A 23,938-nucleotide genomic window follows, 5' to 3' on the forward strand; every position below is an offset into this window, starting at 1 on the left:
CTAGAGTTTATTTCTCTTCAAATTGTTTTTTCAAGATGAAACGCTTATTTATGTGTATTCATTTTCGCAAACTGTATGCTAGTATGTGAATGATTCTTGTAAACATACCTCCATATAGTAAACATATGAGGACACATATGTGTAGACTAGTACATGCCTTGTTTGATGACCATGTTTCATGGATCGTGGATATATATGGAGACATCAAACCAATAGCATAGACACACTACTGGGAAAGGGCTTATAGGTGAACCCAAATAAGTGGCGGGCGAGGAGGGGCACCCGCCACAGCTATTTTTTAGAAAAAGCAGTGGCAGGTGCTACAAGGGGCCCGCCACGGCTACACAGGTAACAGTGGCAGGCATGGCCAGGGACCTGCCACAGCTATGCAATTTCTAATTCCTACACATGTGACAAGCAGCTGTGGCGGGCGAGGTTGCGCGCCCGCCACGATTTCCTCGTGCAGCTGTGGCGGGCAACTATTATCGCCCGCCACAGCTATATTTGGGTACCCACGCACCAAACAATTTCAAATCTTGTCAGAGCGCGGGTGGCGGGTCCTTGCCGTCGCCTACCACAGCTATATTTGGTCACGTTGGTGCCAACCGCGCATGTATTGCGGTGGCGGGCTCTGCCTTACGCCCGTCACAGTTGTACACGCCCTTATCCACCACATCCCCACCCGCAACAGTTAGATCCCATTCCCCCACCTTTCTCTCCTCTGTCTTGCCATCGCCAGCGTTGTGGCGTCGTCCATCGCAACCGGAGAGGTCGCAGTCCGCCGCCTCGAACGTCGTCAAGCAGCCAATCTTCCCCGTCACCTGCGTCATCCGTCCCTGCCTCGAATTTCGTCGGGCTACTTACGAAGACATCTAAATGTAAAATTGTTAAATGCGATTTAGATGGAGAAGCCAAGACGCCTCGTTAGGACTCCTACACCCATAGACGGAATTCCTACTGCCGTAGACATCGCCCCGAGGGTGACTCGGTACACGGAGATCGTGCTCGCCTATGTCAACAGTGCTCCAACAGCCATCAAGAGCGCACAGACATATTCCGATAGCGCTAGAGAGCCGTTGCGCAGTCGCTGAGAGTGCGCGAGCAGCTGTCGAAGCTGCGAGGACCACCCAAGCCGAGATCACAAAGATGATGGAAGACGAGGATAGCTCATGATGGAGTTGAACTTTTGCTTCTGAACTACTAGTGCACTGCCTTCAAGTGATCTATATGATCAAGGCGTGTGAACTTAATTTCTAAGTTGCTATGATGGAGCTAAACTTTTGCTTCTGAACTATTAGTGAACTGTGCAACGTGGTCATTTGTGTCGTCTATGATGCTATGCAGATTATGATGTGATTTTGCTCTATGTGATTGGATAACTATGAAATTGACTTGTTAGCTTGCTTATTTATTTACATATATGAAGTGGAACTGGTATGTGGTGTACACCGGGGGGAATCCTGGAATTTATGATTCATAGGAGATATGCAAGGAACAAGTGGCCAGTTACAAGAACAACTGCTATAAAGGATATAAGACTAAAAAGAAGCTAAGGATCATTATGCCAACTACATCCGCAAAGTAGTTGAGGATCATTATGCCAACTACGTTTGCAAAGAGAAAATCAACTATGAAGTATATGCAAGACCGTGTGGACAAGCGGACGAGTAAAGAATTTGATGTCTTTATCTAGCTCATTGTCATTATGGTATTGTTGTTATCACGAGGTTTGTATGTATGTATATGTACTAATTAATGATGCGATGTCAGTTGTTGTACTCTAATGTGTACATCTATTTGTATGAAGTTTAGATTATTGTTATGTTAAATGTAATGTGTATGATTATTTACGTTAGTTGAATGCTGTGATGTGGTTATTTATATGTTGTAATGTGTATTGGGTGTTGTGGCTGAAGAAGTAGTTGCTGCGGGTGCCACAGCGGGCCCGCCACAACTAGTAATATAAACCAATGACAGGCAAGAAGGACTGCCCGCCACTGCCGAGATTCTACCAGCGGCGGGCGCGCGCCTGCCACTGATGCCATTATAGCAGTGGCGGAAGGTCAGTGATGGGCGGCCCTGGGAGCCTGACCCGCCACTGCTTGCCTTTTTTCACCCGCCACTTCTAGGTGTCGGTGTACAAAAGTAGGGGCCCTCTTTGTACCCCTTTACTTGAGCACGGGCAGTCAGAGCCGCACCTGTGGCCATGCTTAGTGGGGCAGAGAAAGGAAGCGAAAGTACAAGACTAACAGAGCAGCACTCAAACCAGGGGCGCAAAGGACAAAGCGACAAGATGGGCTTCCCCCGTCAAGAGCCTTACCGGAGCGGCCTACGTAGCCCCGGCAAGAGCCTTGCCGGGGAAACTTACCCAACACCAGCAAGGCCACCACCCTTGAGCCTTCCGACACCATCAACAACGTTGGGACCAAGGCTCGGGAGGCGCCTGCTTGGTGGCATGCAGATCTTTGTGAAGACAAAAGGCCTTTGAGGCCTATATGAGAACCAGAAGACAAGACACTGGGAAGGCCCCTTTGCCGAGGACGCCCACGAGGCCCCGGCAAGGCTCCTGCCAAAGACATCCACGAAGCCCCGGCAAGACTCTTGCCAAGGGCGCTCGCAAGGCCCGGGCAAGACCCTTGCCGGGGATATCAGCAAGACCGCGGCAAGGCTTTGCCGCCCCATCGCCGACCCAGCTCAACGGCCGACCCACCAACTAAGCAAGTACCCACGTGCCAGTGCGTGGCTTCTAGACCAACTAGTCAAGCACCTGCCTGGTGGCATGCAGATCTTCGTGAAGACACTGCCACCGCACCAGCTCAGTAGCCTGCCAGCCTACATGGCACTACATGCCTCGTTGGCCTGGATGCATGTCGAAGCAAGGCGAAGCGGCGACGGACGGGACGGGCTTCGTTGCCGTCCCCGATAAAGCAAGAGGACACCTAAGTAGCGCATTAAATGTGTTTTGTCCTGGGATGTCGGGCGATAAGCTTGTACACTGTGTATACTTTTCACCTCTTGTGTGCCACTGTGGCAACCCCTTGTGGCTATAAAAGGAAGCCGAGGCATACTGACGGGGATTCGGACTTTTTGGACTACGCACGCACCGTAGCTAGTTCAAAAGCTCAAGAACACTAAATATACACCAAAGCAGGACTAGGGTATTACGCATCGTTTGCGGCCCGAACCTGGGTAAAACCTCCTCGTACTAACTCGCCAGACCCGTTCTTTCCACAGCCCCGCGCCCGCCAACCGTAGAAGGGATCCTCGTGGTCCCATAGGTGTCGTTTTCCCCGACATCTTTGGCGCGCCAGGTAGGGGCGCAGCTGTGAAAATCTGGTCTAGCAGTTAGGATGACAGTTCCTTCATCGCCATGACTCCAAAGAGGAAGGCGGCCCGAGCGAGCGGCATCGTCTGAAGACGCAGCAACCGCTCGCACGGCGACAGAAAAGCTAAGTCACGCAAAACTTTGAGCAATTCCTTTTTTTATATAAGGTTATTTTCCTCGAAAGATCTCGCTCTTTGTATGGATAACCTGCACGCGATGGGACCCTTCCGCTATTGGCAACGCCCTTGTTCCGTTTCGAGTCCGCTCAACAGTTCGAGCGGCCACGCTGAGAATGGTAGGGTGGCCCGCCCACTATTGGCAATGCCCTTGTTCTGTTTCGAGTCCGCTCAATAGTTCAAGCGGCTGTGCTGAGAGCGGCAAGGTGGTTTGCCCGGCGGCAAGCGCGCCTCGGCAGGCTGCTAAGGATCCGTCCTCAAAGCGCCATAGCATGGGTTTACGCACCGGCAAACCTATCTAACTAAGCGTAGGGCGTACATACAAAGAGAGATCGAACAGGAAGATAGCGTGCATCATTTCAAAGTACTGCAGAGTTATATTACATCAATTGTTGCTGCGGTTCTAACTAAAGATAAACTCGTCTTGGTCATGAACTCGCAGCGGCGATGAGAAACGGGGTGCCTAGTCCCGGCGCTGGCCCTCCGCCCTCTTGACTCCGTCGACGCGGCTGATGATGGGCTCGATACGCTCCTTGAGCGCCGCGAGGTCCACGCCCTCCGGCAGGCTCTCCAGTGCGTTGGCGAAATCGACGCTGGGGTTCCAGAACACCACCTTGGTGAGAACCTTGGTCAGGGCGCCCCGGCAGAGCTTCCGGGCCTCATTGGCCAGATAGGTTTCTCGGTTGGAACGGAGCTGTTCCAGAGCTTCAAGGACGCCCTCAAAGAACAGGGTCAGCCTGGCGTTGGGACTCACGTTCGCCTCTGGGGAATACCTGAAGTTCGGCATGCCCATGGCGGCCAGCTGCGTGGTGAGCCTCTCCACAACGTTGATGAGGCGGCTGATCCAGAGGTTTACGCTCTTCACGTAATCCTCATGGTTGGCGGCGTCATTGCTCCGCAGCTGCTTCTCGTCCTCCAGGGCCTTGTTCACGGTCTTCTCACGGGCCCTGGCCTCCGAAAGCTTCCCCTCCAGGCCCTCCAACTTTCGCTTCAGATCGTCGATGGAGCCGTTGGCCTTGGAAAGCAGCTTGGCCTTGTTGGAGATTGCGGCCTGCGCATCTGCCAAGGCGTGGTTGGCCGTGTCCCTCTCCTCCGTTAGCCCCAAGGCCTCCTTCTTTAGCCCATCCCGCTCCAGCTCCAGCTTCTCCACTTCACCGGCGTGAACCCGAGCCAGAGCATCGAGTGCACCCTTGTGCCTCTGCTCCATCTCCTGGGTCCGCTGCACGATGAGCTTCTCGACCTACTCGTCCTTGCCGCGGAGCGTGGCGGCGAGCACCTCCTCACGAGCGGCCAGGTCCTCCTCCTGGGAGTCTAGCAGATCCTTCTGCTGTTGCCGGGCAGCTTCGTCCGCAGCGGCCTGGTTCTTCATCACCTCCTGGGCCTTCTCGATATCATCCTGCTTCAGGATGAGCTCCCGCATGCGCTCAGCCAGCTCGCCCTGAGCAGCCTTTAGTTCTTCCCGGGCCTCGTGGAACCAGACCTGCGTCTGAGCGACGCGCTCCTCAAGATCCGCCTCCGTCTTGTCCGCTGCCGCCAGCCTGGATTTCACCTTGTCGAGGTGGGCACTGTGGAGCGCTTGGAGCTTCTGGAAGTTGGCGCTCATGGCCCGAAGGAGCTACTCCTCCTGAGAATCGTCGCCACCGACGCTCGGTTTGTCAACAACCTGGAGCCCGGCGGTGGCGAGCGTCTCGTCGTCAAACACCTCCCCTTCGGCTGGCGCTCTGCTACCCGCCATCCCTGGGAGGCGGACGAACAAGTTGTCACCCACCTTCAGATACTTGTCCGAGGTAGGGGCTGCAGGGGAGGAAGGCTGGTCATTGGCCGCCCTCCTCCTCGACGGGCTCCTTGGCGGCCTCCTCGGTGGCAGCCTTGTCGGGCTCCCCGGCAGTGGTCTCGCCGGTCTCCCCGGCAGGCCCCTTGGCGGCCTCCTCGGCGGCAGATTTGGCGGCTTCCCCAGACGCGATCTTAGCGGCCTCGGCTTCGGCGTCCTTGGCGACCTCGTCGATGACGGTGTCGATATCTTCCTGGTTCGTCGAGGGAGGGTCTGGAAACCAGAAAGAAGGGATGGAACGAGGCCAAGATCAAAACTCAGAGAAAAAGAGAGAACAGGGACGGGAAGCAAGCAATTTACCCGTGCCGGGCTGAGAAGAAGTGGCGCCCTCCCAGCCAACATTCGTTGCCGGGACGGAGCCACCAGCACCCAGGCTCACCTCCTCCTCCCCCTCCTCCATGCGGGTGGGCTCGGCAGTGGATGCCTTTGCCGGGGACGCCCCTCTGGGTGGCGTGGTTGATGGGGGTGGCGTGTTGGGACTGGCCCTCAGCGGCTCCTCCTGCTGCCGCTCTCCTCCTACAAACCCGTCAAGGTCAGCATCAAGGATTCACGCCCTAATGCCCATCAATGAAGGAGTGAGTAATGAACTCATGATGGGGGCTAAAACGGGGGCTACATCGAGGGCTGGTGTCTGGGCTGTTCTCCACCAACACCGGCGTATGCGAAGTGCCCGCCGGGGGCTTGTCGCCCGTCGAGGCCTTGGCCCTCTTTGCCGCCCTCTAGGCCAGCGTCTCCATGTCCCTGTGAAGATGAAGACAAGTTAGGGAAGGTGGCATGGGCTAAGGATCAGGAATGATGAAGGGCAAGATGCTTACTCATCCTCCACCTCCTCCTCCACTGGCCTCCTCTTCCTCTTCGGGCTGAAGGACCCAAGATCGAAATCGGCCTCCAGGCCGGCATCCACAGGAGGAGGGGAAGGGGATGGAGTCCTGCGCTGCTTGGACGAGGAGGAGGCGGCAACCGCTGCCTCCTTCGCTGCCACAGCCCTTGTCCGGCGCACAGGCTGCGCCTGGGCCAGTTGCCACTGCGCGGTCCTGCCGGGCCGAACTGGTCCGCCGGAGCTGGCCCGACGCAAGACCCTTTTCCTCCCCAAGTCCGTTGAATCTTCCGCCTTGGTCTCCTCTTCAGTCGACTCCTCGACCACGTCTTCAACAAGGGGAGCCCCGGCGCCAGCACTACTGGCTTCCCCGGCGGCCCCCGTCCACTCAGCAAACTCTCTCTCTCTCTCTCTCTCTCTCTCTCTCTCTCTCTCTCTCTTCGGCGGCCGTGTCGGCCTCGTCTTCCATAGCGCCACGGCTGCCGGCTTCCTCGGCAAGTGCTGCCTCCGCCTCCCTAGCGGCGATGTACTCCAGCTCGGCCTTGGTGGTGTCATTGATAAGCAGTGGCTCGTCGCGGACGTACCTCTCCGACAGATTGTCGAAGAACTCCTGCACCTGCTCCACTTCCGGCTCGGCCCAGCTTGGGTCGAGGCCGTGCGCGTTGAATTCCGGCATCATGGCGATAATGTCGGTCTGGCGAGAATTGTTGCTCAACAGGACCACAACTGCTGGCAACCCAAACAAAGACCCGTCGGCCTTGATAGCCTTGCTGGCCTTGACGGCCTTGGCGGCCTTACTGGCCTTCTCGGCCTTGTCGGTCCTCTCAACTCTGCCGGCCTCGTCCACTTTGAGCTGGAAGAGCCTCTGACAAAAATGGGCATGCTGCATCACCGTGAAATTGTGCTTCAAGCTAGGACGGAACCTCATGACGTCGGCCGCATTCCTGAAGTCCCAGGCCGGCCTCCCCTTGTTGTGCAGTGGGGCAATCCGGCGATGGATGAAGTCGGCCCCAATCATCTCGATTGTGAGCCCGGCCGAGGTGAGGCGATGAATCCTGTTGGTGGCGACCGTGAGCTTTTCTTCGTTGGTGTCGACATCGCCCCAGTCTTTTCTGCGGACCGGCAGCGCCCGACGGACCCGGCAGAACTCCTGTGGATCTGCTTCTCCAATCCAGCACCACCGGCCCTGCCACTCTTCCCACCTCTCCTTCTGGGCACCCTCCGGGTACGTGCCCCCGCCCTTTGTCCTCGGGATCCAGGTGACGCAGCCAGAGATGGCGCCCCTGGCTGAATGCGAGGGTAGAAGTAGTGGCGGAAGAGCGGCGTGCTGGGGAGCACTCCGGCAAAGCCCTCGCAAAGATGGGCGAAAAAAGCCATGCACGCCACGGTGTTCGGCGTGAAATCCAGAAGGTGGAAGCCGTAGGTGTGCATGACGTCATTGAAGAAATCAAAGAAAAGGGGCAGAGCCCGCAAGAGAAGTAGTCAATGAAGAAGGGATACCGATTTGGACCAGCCTTGGCGAAATCAGCGGGGACGATTGATGTCTACTACACAACCTTCTTCTTGTAGACGTTGTTGGGCCTCCAAGTGCAGAGGTTTGTAGGACAGTAGCAAATTTCCCTCAAGTGGATGACCTAAGGTTTATCAATCCGTGGGAGGCGTAGGATGAAGATGGTCTCTCTCAAGCAACCCTGCAACCAAATAACAAAGAGTCTCTTGTGTCCCCAACACACCCAATACAATGGTAAATTGTATAGGTGCACTAGTTCGGCAAAGAGATGGTGATACAAGTGCAATATGGATGGTAGATATAGGTTTTTGTAATCTGAAAATATAAAAACAGCAAGGTAACTAATGGTAAAAGTGAGCACAAACGGTATTGCAATGCTTCGAAACAAGGCCTAGGGTTCATACTTTCACTAGTGCAAGTTCTCTCAACAATAATAACATAATTGGATCATATAACTATCCCTCAACATGCAACAAAGAGTCACTCCAAAGTCACTAATAGCGGAGAACAAACGAAGAAATTATTGTAGGGTACGAAACCACCTCAAAGTTATTCTTTCGGATCGATCTATTCAAGAGTTCGTACTAAAATAACACCTTAAGACACATATCAACCAAAACCCTAATGTCACCTAGATACTCCAATGTCACCTCAAGTATCCATGGGTATGATTATACGATATGAATCACACAATCTCAGATTCATCTATTCAACCAACACAAAGAACTTCAAAGAGTGCCCCAAAGTTTCTACCGGAGAGTCAAGACGAAAACGTGTGCCAACCCCTATGCATAAGTTCACGGAACTCGCAAGTTGATCACCAAAACATACATCAAGTGGATCACGTGATATCCCATTGTCACCACAGATAAGGACATGCAAGACATACATCAAGTGTTCTCAAATCCTTCAAGACTCAATCCGATAAGATAACTTCAAAGGGAAAACTCAATCAATTACAAGAGAGGGGAGGGGGAGAAACATCATAAGATCCAACTATAATAGCAAAGCTCGCGATACATCAAGATCGTACCACCTCAAGAACACGAGAGAGAGAGAGAGAGAGAGAGAGAGTGAGAGAGAGAGATCAAACACATAGCTACTGGTACATACCCTCAGCCCCGAGGGTGAACTACTCCCTCCTCGTCATGGAGAGCGCCGGGATGATGAAGATGGACGCCGGTGAGGGATCCCCCCTCTGGCAGGGTGCCAGAACAGGGTCCCGATTGGTTTTTGGTCGCTACAGAGGCTTGCGGTGGCGGAACTCCCGATCTAGGTTATGTTCTGGGGGTTTCTGTATATATATAAGAGGTTTTGGCGTCGATAACACGTCAGGGGGGTCTCCGGGCTGTCCATGAGGTAGGGGGCGCGCACAGGGGGGGTGGGCGCGCCTCCCACCCTTGTGGGCAGCCCGGGACTCTTCTGGCCCAACTCTTTTACTCCATGGCCTTCTTCTAGTCCAAAAATAAGCTCCATCAAGTTTTAGGTCAATTGGTTTGCGTTTGGTTTTCCTTTTCTGCGATACTCAAAAACAATGAAAAAATAGAAACTGGCACTGGGGTCTAGGTTAATAGGTTAGTCCCAAAAATCATATAAAATAGCATATAAATGCATATAAAACATCCTAGAAGGATAATATAATAGCATGAATACTTCATAAATTATAGATACGTTGGAGACGTATCAGCATCCCCAAGCTTAATTCCTGCTCGTCCTCGAGTAGGTAAATGATAAAAGAAATAATTTATGAAGTGTGAATGCTAGCAAGTGCATAAGTTTGATCAATGATAGTTCCAAACACTTTTTTCTAGCATCACTATATATCATAACAGTAGCTCATATCATAAAGCTTCTCATGATCAAGTAACAAACTATTCACATGTTCAAGTATAGATCATAAACTTTCTTGAAAACTAACAAACCGTTCTCAGTCATCAAACAATTGCAATTCATCTTATTTTCAAGAAGGGTCTATGTAAGTGCTTTGATTTAGCAAATCCCACATACTCAACTATCATATAGTCTTCCATGATAGTATATTTATATGTGAAATCTCTCTTCCTTCAATATTCTTTCATGAATTGTTCAAGTGACCAATACAATGTTTGCTAACCTTCAATAAATTTACCACCTCTACTTCTTATATGTGAAGTCATTACTCCCCATGGGATAAGCATATGAAACATATATAATTTCAGATTTATGATATTCAAATCATTCAACTATTTCCTCATAGGATATAAGTGAAGCACACGAGTAAATGACAAACTACTCCAAAAAGATATAAGTGAAGATCAATGAATAGTTAAATAATTATGTAGCTTTGTGAAGACTCTCTCTCATTTAATAATGTCAGGTCTTGGTATTTTATTCATACAGCAAGCAAAACAAAATAAAACGACATTTCAAGGATAGCACTCATCATGTGAAGAAGCAAAAACTTAGGCTGAACCGATACTAACCGATAATTGTTGAAGAAGAAGGGTGGAATGCCTACCGGGACATCCCCAAGCTAAGATGCTTGAGACTTCTTGAAATATTATCTTGGGGTGCCTTGGGAATCCCCAAGCTTGAGCTTTTGTGTCTCCTTAATTCCTCTCTTATCACGGTTTCCTAAATCTCGAAAGCTTCATCCACACCAAACTCAACAAGAACTCGTGAGATAAGTTAGTATAAACCAATGCAAAAACCTTATCATTTTATACTGTAACAAATCACTAAAATTATTATTCAACATTGCATACTAAATGCCTCTGCATATTTAATACTCCTATGCTCAAATAGAATCATTAAACAAGCAAACATATGCAAACAATGCAAACATAACAGCAATCTGCCAAAACAGTACAGTCTGTAAAGAATGCAAGATTCATCATACTTCCCTAACTCCAAACATTATGAAATTCTACCACACTGTATAAAATTTATCATAGCTCAATATGCAAAAAGTTTCAACATTTTATCATCTTCTGACTTTTCTAGGGAATTTTTGCAACAGCGGTAAACTTTCTGTTTTGAAACAGCAACATGTATACTTGCAAAATAAGCATGGTAAAGGCTATCCTTGACATTTTTATTGAAAATAGTGATGAAAAACATTATTCTAAATAACAGCAAGCAAATACTAACAAAATAAAATGATGCTCCAAGCAAAACACATATCATGTGGTGAATAAAAATATAGCTCCAAGTAAAGTTACCGATGAACAAAGATGAAAGAGGGGATGCCATCTGGGGCATCCCCAAGCTTAGGCTTTTGGTTGTCCTTGAATATTACCTTGGGGTGCCTTGGGCATCCCCAAGCTTAGTGAAAGGATAGATATAGTTGACTAGAGGGGGGGTGAATAGGCAACTTACAATTTTTAGCTTTTCTTTACCAAATTAAACTTTGCATCAAAGTAGGTTGTCAACTAGGTGAGCAACCTATATGATGCAACAACAACAAGCACACAAGCCAGCTAGGAATATAACACAAAAAGCTTGCACAAGTAAAGGCACGAGATAACCAAGAGTGGAGCCAGTGAAGACGAGGATGTGTTACCGAAGTTCCTTCCTTTTGAGGGGAAGTACGTCTCCGTTGGAGCGGTATGGAGGCACAATGCTCCCCAAGAAGCCACTAGGGCCACCGTATTCTCCTCACGCCCTCACACAATGCGAGATGCCGTGATTCCACTATTGGTGCCCTTGGAGGCGGCTACCGGACCTTTACAAACAAGGTTGGGGCAATCTCCACAACTTAATTGAAGGCTCCCAACGACACCACGAAGCTTCACCACAATGGAATATGGCTCCGCGGTGACCTCAACCGTCTAGGGTGCTCAAACACCCAAGAGTAACAAGATCCGCAAGGGATTAGTGGGGGGAATCAAATTTCTCTTGGTGGAAGTGTGGATCGGGGCCTTCTCAACCAATCCCTAGAAAATCAACAAGTTTGATTGGCTAGGGAGAGAGATCAGGCGAAAATGGAGCTTCGAGCAATAATGGAGCGTGGGGATGGAAGAGGTGGTCAACTCGGAGAAGAAGACACTCCTTTTATAGTGGAGAGACAAATCCAACCGTTATCCACTTAACCAGCCCGCGACCTGCGGTACTACCGCACCAAACAAGCGGTACTACCGCAAGGGTTCACAGTACTACCGCGGCGAACCGCGGTACTACCGCTGCCACGGTAGGAGTTAGCCCGGGCCTGTAGCATAGGAGCTGAGGGCAGTACTGCCGCTGGCGCGGTACTACCGCTCCCCCTTGCGGTACTACCGCAAGGCAGGATTGGACTAGCCTGGGAAGGGCGCGGATAAATAGAAATACATCCGTAGCAACTTCCGCTGAGTTTCAAAAAATGCAAAAATCCGACACAGTACTACTGCACTTGGCACGCGGTACTACCATGCAGGGAGCAGATGTAAAAAATTACATCTGCCCCTACTTCCGCTCATGTTGCTATGCCAGGCCAGGACTCACGGTACTACCGCGCGCATGGGGCGGTACTACCGCGTAGGGCGCGGATGTAAAAAATTATATCCGCCCCTACAGCCACACGAGCAGCTGAGCCTGACCAGAGGCCACGGTACTACAGCTCCTAAGGAGCGGTACTACCGCTCCGAAGAGCAGTACTACCGCATGCCCTAGAACAGCAACACTAGGAATCCTTCTTTTTGCATATACATGAAGAAACGGAGGATGCTCCATAGAGCTAAGAGAAAGGCGGTGCAAAAGGAGTAAACGTGTACGTGATGATTCCACCCAAACCTTTCCAAAGCGGACCCCCTCTTAATAGTACGGCTTTCCTACGACCCAAATCCACCAAAAAGAAATGTAGAAAAACGCCGTCTTCAATAGTCTTTGAGGGGCACCAAACCGTCTTGTGCCTAGTGATGAAAAGTCTGAAATACTCAAGGCACACGATTAGTCCGCAAAAGCATTGTCATCAATCACCAAAACACCTTAGGGATAAATATGCCCTTACAATCTCCCCCTTTTTGGTGGATTGATGACAATACGGGATTTGCACAAGGGAGAAAATATAGAACATGAGCAAACCCCACATCTCTAAAACATAGACGGGCTCCCCCTAGATGTGTGCAATCTAGATAAGTGCTTTGGACTGCACGGCACACATACTAGGATCAACACTCCCCCTATATTTTATAGACCAGGCATATCTTGCAACAATAAGGCTAACACTAAGCAAGATAGTAAACATGAGCATAATATAAATAACACAAAATATCATAAGCTCAATAAGGTACGACAGAGTGCATATGTCTTACACCATATGAAAGATAATTCTCACAAGCGCAAACCAAACCAAAGCAAACGAGGTTCAATGGAACAAACACAAATGAAACAAACATGATAAAATGACTCGCAAATCCTACACTCTCTCCCCCTTTGGCATCGAGACGCCAAAAAGGCAGAGAGGACACCTACAACACAAGTGGTGGCTCAAGCGGAGTAATCACTCGCACGCTCCTCGTCAGACTTGGCAGCAGGGATGGGCTCCTCCTCAGAATCAGTCCACTTGTAGCCTTATTTTGCCATCCACTCAGCCTCTGGAGTGATGTGCTCCTCGGAGCCCCGGAAACTTTCTCTCCAAAAACCCTCATAATCTTCTTATCGCGACGGCGACTCTCCTTGGAGGCAACGTGAGTCATGTACTGCCCCTTTGCCTGCATGCAGAACAAGGCCTTCATCTTGGCCTTCAGCTTCTTAGCCCATGAGGGCTCAGTAGAGGGAGGAGCATACCCAGCAGAGCTGTCCTCATCTGCGTCCTCCTCCTCAATCTCCTCCTCATCAACATCCATCTTAGCAGCCTCAGCCTCAGCGCGAGTAGTAGTGTTGGCCCACTGGGGCTTGACACGGAGCCTGATGGGCTCATGACGAGTCCAGTCCAGAGTAAGAAACTCATCACCGGGAAACAGCTTCTCCCAAGTCTTCGAGATCAACAGAAACAGGTACGGTCCATAGATGGGTACCTTGCGGTTGAACACTGCGAACCGAAGCTCACACCACATGATATGTGAGACATCAAGTGGTTGCGTCTGAGATACGCGCGCCTCCTCACAAAGGAGCATCATATCCACAAGATAGGCATGCACCTTGTCCTTGTCACCAATGCGAGGAAAGAGGGAGTTGCGGAAGATGCGATTCATGATGTACAGAATGAGTTCAGCACCCACGCCTTCTTGCCACTGGGAAGCAACTTCTCAACATAATACTGCTGGAGCTTGTTCTTGTTACTGACTCGGGGTTGGCATGAGGGCGAAGACCAACGGGCGTGATGAGCCCCTCATCAGGTACGTGGAGCAAATCCATGAAGTCCTTCCACGTAGCAGTCATCTGCTGTCCATTGGTCATCCAGGTCATCCTCCGATCCTCACCAGTGTGAAAGTGAACTGAAGCAAAGAATTGGGCCACAATCTCGAGATCAAAGTCCAGGTGGAAAGAGATCACATCCTCAATGCCGAACTGCTCTACCAGGTCCAGAGCCTCACCAAAGTAGGCACGGTGCTTATCCTCCCTCATGTGATTCATGTCAATCCAGTGCACGTCCACATAGATGTTCTGCTTGGCCTTGATCACATCCAGATAAATGAGATTCTGCTGCTTGGTCCAGAACAGGTCATTCCCTCTGAAGTTGGCACGAGGATTCACATAGGGGTTGATCTTCCTTCAACTGACAAACCCAGCAAGAGGTATCTCATCCATGCCCTTTGAGGGTTCCTTGTACTTGCTAGCAGAGGTCTTGACATTGCGCTTGGGGGCATTGGAGCCCTCTGGAACTTCATCTTGGTTGCACAAACGCTTCAAGCTCGTGTCACGGCTTCGGTTGGAACGACGAGCAGGGGCACCGGAGCCACCACCTAAGACACAGAGCACAAAACACGAACGAGAAGCAAGAAGGATCAATGCAAAGACCACAACAAAGCAGGTGAAACAAGTAGAATTAGCACGTGATAATTGCCACAGGAGGGATTTGAGACAACGGTAGTACCGCAGTGCTGCGCGGTACTAAAATTTTAGTGCTGCTCCTAGCCACGGTAGTACCGCGCCAGGGAGGCATGGTAGTACCGTGTCTTGGAGCGGCAGTAAAATTTTAGTGTCGTGCCTCGTGCGGTAGTACCGCTCCTAAGGAGCGGTAGTACCGCACCGGAGATGCGGTAGTACCGCATGGTTGCAGATCCGAAACCACAACTTAGATCTGAGCACAACCGTGACAACAACGAGGTACTACGGTCGATCAAATCCACCACGGGGCAACATAGCAGGTACCATCTCTACGCATTACTACTCTCCTACATCCTACTCTTGCAAAGATTTGGCCTAAAATCTCAAGAACAACATGCATCTGCCCAAAAACCTAGAACCGAAAGAACGAACCACAAAGAGATTGATTTGGGGAGAAACCTTGTTCCATGGCAAGAGGGAGTGGTGGGGAACGATCCCATCGGTCGGAATTCGAGGAGAGTGGCCGGAGACGGAGATCCGGCGAGGGTCTCCGGCGCCGTTCTTGGGCAGGAGAGAGAGAGGCGCCGTGGGGAGAAAGAGTGAATGGGTATGGGGGAGTTGGAACTCCCCCTGCCCGCTCATAACCCCCACGCGCTCCCAACAGCGCGGTAGTACCGCATGTCATTGCGGTAGTACCGCCCGGGTGGAAGTACCGCACCGTGGGCGGCAGTACCGCTCCCCCAGGCGGCAGTAAAAAATTACTACCGCGCTGGGTGCGGAAGTATCGTGTGCTCCTCACGCGGTAGTACCATGGCAGGCCACGGTAGTACCGTGTGCTCAAGAAGATGCAAGTTTCAAGAACAAGGGAAAACAAAGGGCCTTTGCAAAGCACCACACAAACGAACGGACGCACCAAAACGCTGAAAACACAAAACAACACACACAAGCTCGGCATGAAGAAAGAGAGACAAGAGACAACAAAGACTAAACACGCAACACAACCTCTCCAAAGAGAGGTCGGTGGCTGGAGCCACCTATGTTTGAGTCAATTGGTATGGCACCGCAAAGAATTATCCTTAGGCCCATGACCAGAACTCATCTTTGAAGCACAAGTACCATCAACAATGGCTAATGTGAAAGAGTTGATCAATTTATGCATAATGGGGGAGGGAGAGTTCACTGAGAGAACAACACTCCCCCTATGTCCATGCCTACATCTAAACAAGATAACAAGTTGAGTATGGTGGGGAGTGCAAGGGCTCAAGCAACATTGCTCGAATCAATGATATTTAGCTCATGCCTCAACTCGCGAAATCTTGCTTCATCCAAAGGCTTCGTGAAAATATCTGCAAGGTTATCATGAGTGTTGACATAGTTGAGCTCGATCTCCCCTCGCCTAATGTGATCCCGGATGAAGTGATACCGAATCTCAATATGCTTCGTCTTGAAGTGTTGAACCGGGTTGAGAGAAATCTTGATGGCACTTTCATTGTCACACCAAAGAGGCACTTTGTCACAAATGACCCCGTAATCCTTCAAAGTTTGCCTCATCCATAGAAGTTGTGCACAACAACTACCGGCTGCCACATACTCCGCTTCGGTGGACGAGAGAGACACACAACTTTGCTTCTTAGAAGACCAGCTTACCAAAGAGCAACCAAGGAATTGGCACCCTCTGGAAGTGGACTTCCTATCCACTTTGTCTCCCGCCCAATCCGAGTCCGAATAACCTACAAGCTTGAAGTTTGCTCCTCTTGGGTACCATAAGCCAAAGTTTAGGGTATGAGCCAAATATCGAAAGATTCGCTTGACCGCCACAAAGTGGCTTTCCTTACGTGCGGCTTGAAATCGTGCACAAATTCCCACACTCAACATGATATCTGGTCTAGATGCACAAAGGTAAAGCAGGAGCCAATCATGGAGCGATATACCTTTTGATCCACCGCTTTACCATTGGGATCAATATCAAGTTGGCACTTGGTGGGCATTGGAGTGGAAGCCGGCTTGACATCACTTAGCTTGAATCTCTTTAGCATGTCTTGAGTGTATTTGGCTTGGTTGATGAAGGTTCCTTCTCTTCTTTGTTTGACTTCGAATCCAAGGGAAAACTTCAACTCTCCCATCAAAGACATCTTGAACTTAGAGGTCATGAGAGCGGCAAATTCCTCATTGAAAGCTTTGTTAGGGGAACCAAAGATAATGTCATCAACATATAGTTGGCACACAAACAACTCCCCTTTGACCTTCTTAGTAAAAAGAGTGGGATCGATTTGCCCAACTTCAAATCCACGATCTTGCAACAACTCGGTAAGGTGGTCATACCATGCACGTGGGGCTTGATTAAGGCCATAGAGTGCCTTATCGAGTTGATACACATGATCGGGGAAGTAGGGATCCTCGAACCCGGGGGGTTGCTTGACATACACAAACTCATTAATAGGACCATTAAGAAAAGCACTGTTCACATCCATTTGTTGTAACTTAAAGTTATGATGGGAAGCATAAGCAATCAACAAACGAATGGATTCAAGGCGAGCAACGGGAGCAAAGGTTTCACCATAGTCGATACCCTCGACTCGGGAGTAGCCTTGTGCTACCAATCTTGCCTTGTTGCGAACGATGGTCCCATGAGCATCTTGCTTGTTCTTGAATATCCACTTGGTTCCAATGACATTGTGGTTCCCTGTTGGCCTTGGCACCAATCTCCACACCTTGTTGTACTCGAAGTTGTTGAGCTCTTCATGCATGGCATTGAGCCAATCCGGATCTTCGAGCGCCTCATAGACCTTTTGGGGTTCTACACAAGAGACAAACGCGTGATATTCACAATAGTTTGCCAATTGTCTACGAGTGCTTACCCCCTTTTGAATGCTTCCAAGCACATTCTTCATGAGATGACCCTTGGTAGAGAGCTTGGAAGCAATCTTGGCGGCACGACGCTCCAATTCCTCCTCGGGGGTGAGATGAGGAGCGGTCACTTGATCATCTTGAGCGCCGTCTTGAGCTTGTTCTTGATCTTGAGCTTGCTCTTGATCTTGAACATGATCGGAGGAGAGAACTTGACCTTGGGCATCACTTGGTGATCCAACACCGTCTTGAGATTGACCTTGCCCTTGGTCTTGTTCATGATGTTGAGGGCCTTCACTTTGTTCTTCGGAAGCGTGTGGGCCTTGGGTTGGTGATGGCTCCGCTTGAGTGGAGCATTGTCCTTCTCCTTCGGCCACAAGGGGTTCCTCAATGGGTAGGATAAAACCAACTCCCATTCTTCTTATGGCTTGAGGAGGAATTTCATCACCTACATCACAAGTGCCACTTTGCTCCACTTGGGAGCCATTATTCTCATCAAACTCCATGTTACACGTCTCCTCAATAAGTCTCGTGGACTTATTGAGGACACGGTAAGCATGAGAGTTTGTAGCATAACCAACAAATATGCCCTCATAAGCTCTAGCCTCAAATTTAGACAACCGAACACCTTTCTTGAGAATGAAACACTTACACCCGAACACCCGAAAGTACTTGAGGTTGGGCTTGTTAACGGTGAGTATCTCATATGGAGTCTTGTTCAAGCCCTTGCAGCGGTAGAGCCGATTGGATGCGTGACACACGGTGTTGATGGCTTCGGCCCAAAAGTTGTATGGAGACTTGAACTCCGCCATCATGGTCCTTGCCGCATCCATCAACGTCCGGTTCTTCCTCTCCGCTACACCGTTTTGTTGAGGAGTGTATGGTGCGGAATATTGATGCTTGATCCCCTCATCACTAAGAAACTCATCCAAAGTGTACTTCTTGAACTCGGTGCCGTTGTCACTTCTTATGGTCAAGATCTTTGCATTGTGTTGGCATTGGGCTTCATTTGCAAAGTCAATGACGGTTTGTTGGGTCTCGCTCTTCCTCTTGAAGAAGTATACCCAAGTGTATCTTGAATAATCATCCACAATCACCAAGCAATACTTTCTACCCCCAAGACTATCAAAGGATGGAGGCCCAAAGAGATCCAAGTGAAGGAGCTCCAAAGGCCTCTTCGAGTAGATGATAGTCGTGGGAGGGTGAGCCTTTTCATGAAGCTTTCCTTCGATACAAGCACTGCAAGCACGATCTTTAGCAAAACTAACATTTGTTAGTCCACGGACATGATCCCCCTTGAGAAGACTTTGCAAAGATCTCATATTGACATGGGCTAAACGGCGATGCCAAAGCCATCCCACATCAACTTTAGCCATTAGGCATGTCGCGGTCTTAGTGGGTCGCTCCGAAAAGTTAATCACATAGAGACCGTTCTCGACATGCCCAACAAAGGCTACTTTAAGAGTCTTGCTCCACAAGAGGGCCACGGTATCAATATCAAAGAAAGTGGCAAAGCCCATGAGTGCAAGTTGACGAACGGAAACTAAATTGTATGCAAGGGACTCAACAAGCATGACCTTCTCGATCGTGAGATCATGAGAAATGACAACCTTGCCAAGCCCCAACACCTTAGAGGACGAGGCATCACCCCATTCGACATTGGTGGGCATAGATGGAATCTTGTGGACGTCCACCACCAAGTCCTTGCTTCCGGTCATATGATTAGTGGCTCCACTATCAAGCAACCATTATCCCCCACCGGAAGCAAACACCTTGTTGGTGGCTTTAGCCATGAGGCACTTGGCGGTGATGTTCTCATTGGGTGAGTCAAAGAGAGACACATGTGGAGTTGTTGCAATGGCAACGGAGGGCATGGCAACCGACTCACCATCTTCTTCATCATCATCATCATCCTCATTGTACTCTTCTTGTACCACCAACGCCTTGGGAGGAGTCTTCTTGGTGAAGTTGCTCTTGTTAGGGAAAGACTTGGCCTTGTCCTTTCGGATGAGCTTGCCACCATTGTCTTCCCTTTTCTCATAAGGGCACTCCGCAACAAAATGGCTCACATTGCCGCAATTATAGCAAGTCCTCACACGTTGCTTGACCTTTGCGCCACTTGAGTTGTTCTTGTTGAAGTTGGGCCTTGAGTTCTTCTTGCTCCAAAATTGCCTTGAAGCAAGAGCCATGTGTTCATGATAGGCATACTTTGTATCTTCGGGGTTGCTCTCCTCTTCTTCCTCTTCGTCCTCTTCTTCCACACTAACCTTGGCCTTTAATGCAAGGTTGGGCTTCTTTGCTCTTTGAGAACGTAGCACCGCATTGTCGGCGGTCTTGTCCAAGATGCTCATAGCCACAAACTCATCCAACACTTCACTTGAGGACAAGGTGTGGAAGTCCAGCCTTTGACGAATGACAGAGGACATGGCCTTGTGGTAAGGCAACATTGCCTTGAGAAATTTGCGCTTGATCCAGTTGTCTTCCGTGTCCTTGCTCCCATGATCTCGGAGTGAGACCGCGAGTTTGGTTACTCTCCGATAAAGCTCACGAGGTTCTTCATCTTCTTTCATTGCAAACTCATCGGCTTCATCTTGCACCACTTCATAGTTGGAGCGTTGAATGCTTGCGCTTCCCCTGTAGAGGGAAACAACTTGGTGCCAAGCATCTTTGGCCATGGCGTAGGGCCGGAGGTGAGGAAGATCTTCCGGTGGAATTGCATCTTGGATGATGAAGAGAGCATTCTCATTGAATTGATTATCAGCGGCTTCTCTAGGAGTGAAGTTGCTTCGGTCATGCGGATAGAAACCTTCTTCAATGATTCTCCAAAGATTAGTATTCACATGATTTAAATGACGTTTAAACCGGTAGACCCAAGAATCAAAGTCCTCATTTTTTACAATCTTAGGGGGAGGACCGACATGATTCAAATGAGTAGAAGGAATCGGTCCACCATAAACAAGTGGAGGTTCCACATGGGCAAAGATGCCGGTGCCATTCTTACCACTAGAAGAAGGAGCTTTTTCACTAGTAGCTTCCCCCTTGTCGGAGTTAGCATCCGTCACCTTGTTAGTGGGATCACCCACTTTCAACGGTGCGGTGGATAGTTTAAGCCCTTCTAGGAATTTATTAAACATGCTTTCAACCTCGGTCGTCATGGAGGTTTTCAATGTGTCCAAAGCCACATTGAATTCCTCACGAGAGACCGCAGTTCCCCCATCGGTCGTAGACGAGATCGGATTCACACCGGAGTGCCCCTCCCCACCGTCTATGGTGTCAACCAAACTCTTCGGATGGCAAAGTCCTTAATAAAGAGACTAGGCTCTGATACCAATTGAAAGGATCGATATAGTTGACTAGAGGGGGGTGAATAGGCAAGTGACAATTTTTAGCTTTTCTTTACCAAATTAAACTTTGCATCAAAGTAGGTTGTCTAGATATGCAACTAGGTGAGCAACATATATGATGCAACAACAACAAGCACACAAGCAAGCAAGGAATATAACACAAAAAGCTTGCACAAGTAAAGGCACGAGATAACCAAGAGTGGAGCCGGTGAAGATGAGGATGTGTTACCGAAGTTCCTTCCTTTTGAGGGGAAGTACGTCTCCGTTGGAGCGGTGTGGAGGCACAATGCTCCCCAAGAAGCCACTAGGGCCACCGTATTCTCCTCACGCCCTCACACAATGCGAGATGCCATGATTCCACTATTGGTGCCCTTGGAGGTGGCGACCGGACCTTTACAAACAAGGTTGGGGCAATCTCCACAACTTAATTGGAAGCTCCCAACGACACCACGAAGCTTCACCACAATGGAATATGGCTCCGCGGTGACCTCAACCGTCTAGGGTGCTCAAACACCCAAGAGTAACAAGATCCGCAAGGGATTAGTGGGGGGAATCAAATTTCTCTTGGTGGAAGTGTGGATCGGGGCCTTCTCAACCAATCCCTAGAAAATCAACAAGTTTGATTGGCTAGGGAGAGAGATAGGGCGAAAATGGAGCTTGGAGCAACAATGGAGCGTGGGGATGGAAGAGGTGGTCAACTCGGAGAAGAAGACACCCCTTTTATAGTGGAGAGACAAATCCAACCGTTATCCACTTAACCAGCCCGCGACCTGCGGTACTACCGCACCAAACAAGCGGTACTACCGCAAGGGCTCACGGTACTACCGCGGCGAACCGCGGTACTACCGCTGCCACGGCAGGAGTTGGTCCAGGCTTGTACCATAGGAGCTGAGGGCGGTGCTGCCGCTGGCGCGGTACTACCGCTCCCCCTTGCGGTACTACCGCAAGGCAGGATTGGACTGGCCTGGGAAGGGCGCGGATAAATAGAAATACATCCGTAGCAACTTCTGCTGAATTTCAAACAATGCAAAAATCCGACACGGTACTACCGCACTTGGCACACGGTACTACCGTGCAGGGAGCAGATGTAAAAAATTACATCCGCCCCTACTTCCGCTCATGTTGATGTGCCAGGCCAGGACTCATGATACTACCGTGCGCATGGGGCGGTACTACCGCGTAGGGCACGGATGTAAAAAATTACATCCACCCCTACAGCCGCACGAGCAGCTGAGCCTGGCCAGAGGCCACGGTACTACGGCTCCTAAGGAGCGGTACTACCATGAGCACCTGCGGTACTACCGGAAGGACCTGCGGTACTACCGCTCCGAAGAGCAGTACTACCGCATGCCCTAGAACAGCAACACTAGGAATCCATCTTTTTGCATATACATGAAGAAACGGAGGATGCTCCATAGAGCTAAGGGAAAGGCGGTGCAAAAGGAGTAAACGTGTACGTGATGATTCCACCCAAACCTTTCCAAAGCGGACCCCCTCTTAATAGTACGGCTTTCCTACGACTCAAATCCACCGAAAAGAAACGTAGAAAAATGCCGTCTTCAATAGTCTTCGAGGGGCACCAAACCATCTTGTGCCTAGTGATGAAAAGTCTGAAATACTCAAGGCACACGATTAGTCCGCAAAAGCATTGTCATCAATCACCAAAACACCTTAGGGATAAATATTCCCTTACACTTAGGCTCTTGCCACTCCTTATTCCATAGTCCATCGAATCTTTACCCAAAACTTGAAAACTTCACAACACAAAACTTAACAGAAAACTCGTAAGCTTCGTTAGTATAAAAAAATAAATCACCACTTAGGTACTGTTGTGAACTCATTTGAAATTCATATTGGTGTAATATCTACTGTATTCCAACTTATCTATGGTTCATACCCTCCGATACTACTCATAGGTTCATCAAAATAAGCAAACAACACATAGAAAACAGAATCTGTCAAAAACAGAACAGTCTGTAGTAATCTGTATCAAACGTATACTTCTTGAACTCCAAAAATTCTGAGATAAATTTGTGGAACTGAGGAATTTGTCTAGTAATCTTCTGCAAAAAGAATCAACTTAAAATCACTCTTCTGTAAAAAAAATGACAGCTAAACTCGTGAGCGCAAAGTTTCTGTTTTTTTACAGCTAGATCACATTAACTTCCACGCAAGTCTTCCCAAAGGTTCTACTTGGCACTTTATTGAAACAGAAGCTATAAAACGTGATTACTACAGTAGCTTAATCATGTGAACACACAAAAACAGTAGGGGTAAACATTGGGTTGTCTCCCAACAAGCGCTTTTCTTTAATGCCTTTTTAGCTAGGCATGATGATTTCAATGATGCTCACATAAAAGATAAGAGTTGAAACATAGCGGGAGCATCATGAAGAATATGACTAGCACATTTAAGTCTAACCCACTTCCTATGCATAGAGATTTTGTGAGCAAACAACTTATGGGAACAAAAATCAACTAGCATAGGAAGGCAAAACAAGCATAACTTCAAGATTTTAAGCACATAGAGAGGAAACTTGATATTATTGCAATTCCTACAAGCATATATTCCTCCCTCATAATAATTTTCAGTAGCATCATGAATGAATTCAACAATATAACCATCACATAAAGTATTATTTTCATGATCTACTTGCATAGAAATTTTACTACTCTCCACATAAGCAAATTTATTTTCATCAATAGTAGTGGGAGCAATCTCAACAAAATAACTATCATGTGAAGTATAATCCAACTGAAAATTAAAATCATGATGACAAGTTTCATGTTTATCATTATTCTTAATAGCATACATGTCATCACAATAATCATCATAATTAGCAACTTTGTTATCATAATCAATTGGAACGTCTTCCGAAATAGTAGATTCATCACTAAATAAAGTCATGACCTCTCCAAATCTGCTTTCATCAATATACTCATCATAAATAGGAGGCATCCTTTCATCATAATAAATTTGCTCATCAAAACTTGGGGGACAAAAAATATCATCTTCATCAAACATAGCTTCCCCAAGCTTGTGGCTTTGCACATCATTAGCATCATGGATATTCAAGGAATTCATACTAACAACATTGCAATCATGCTCATCATGCAAATATTTAGTGCCAAACATTCTAATGC

Source organism: Aegilops tauschii, chromosome 1 (genome assembly GCF_002575655.3).
Source record: "Aegilops tauschii subsp. strangulata cultivar AL8/78 chromosome 1, Aet v6.0, whole genome shotgun sequence".
Classification (NCBI taxonomy): domain Eukaryota; kingdom Viridiplantae; phylum Streptophyta; class Magnoliopsida; order Poales; family Poaceae; genus Aegilops; species Aegilops tauschii.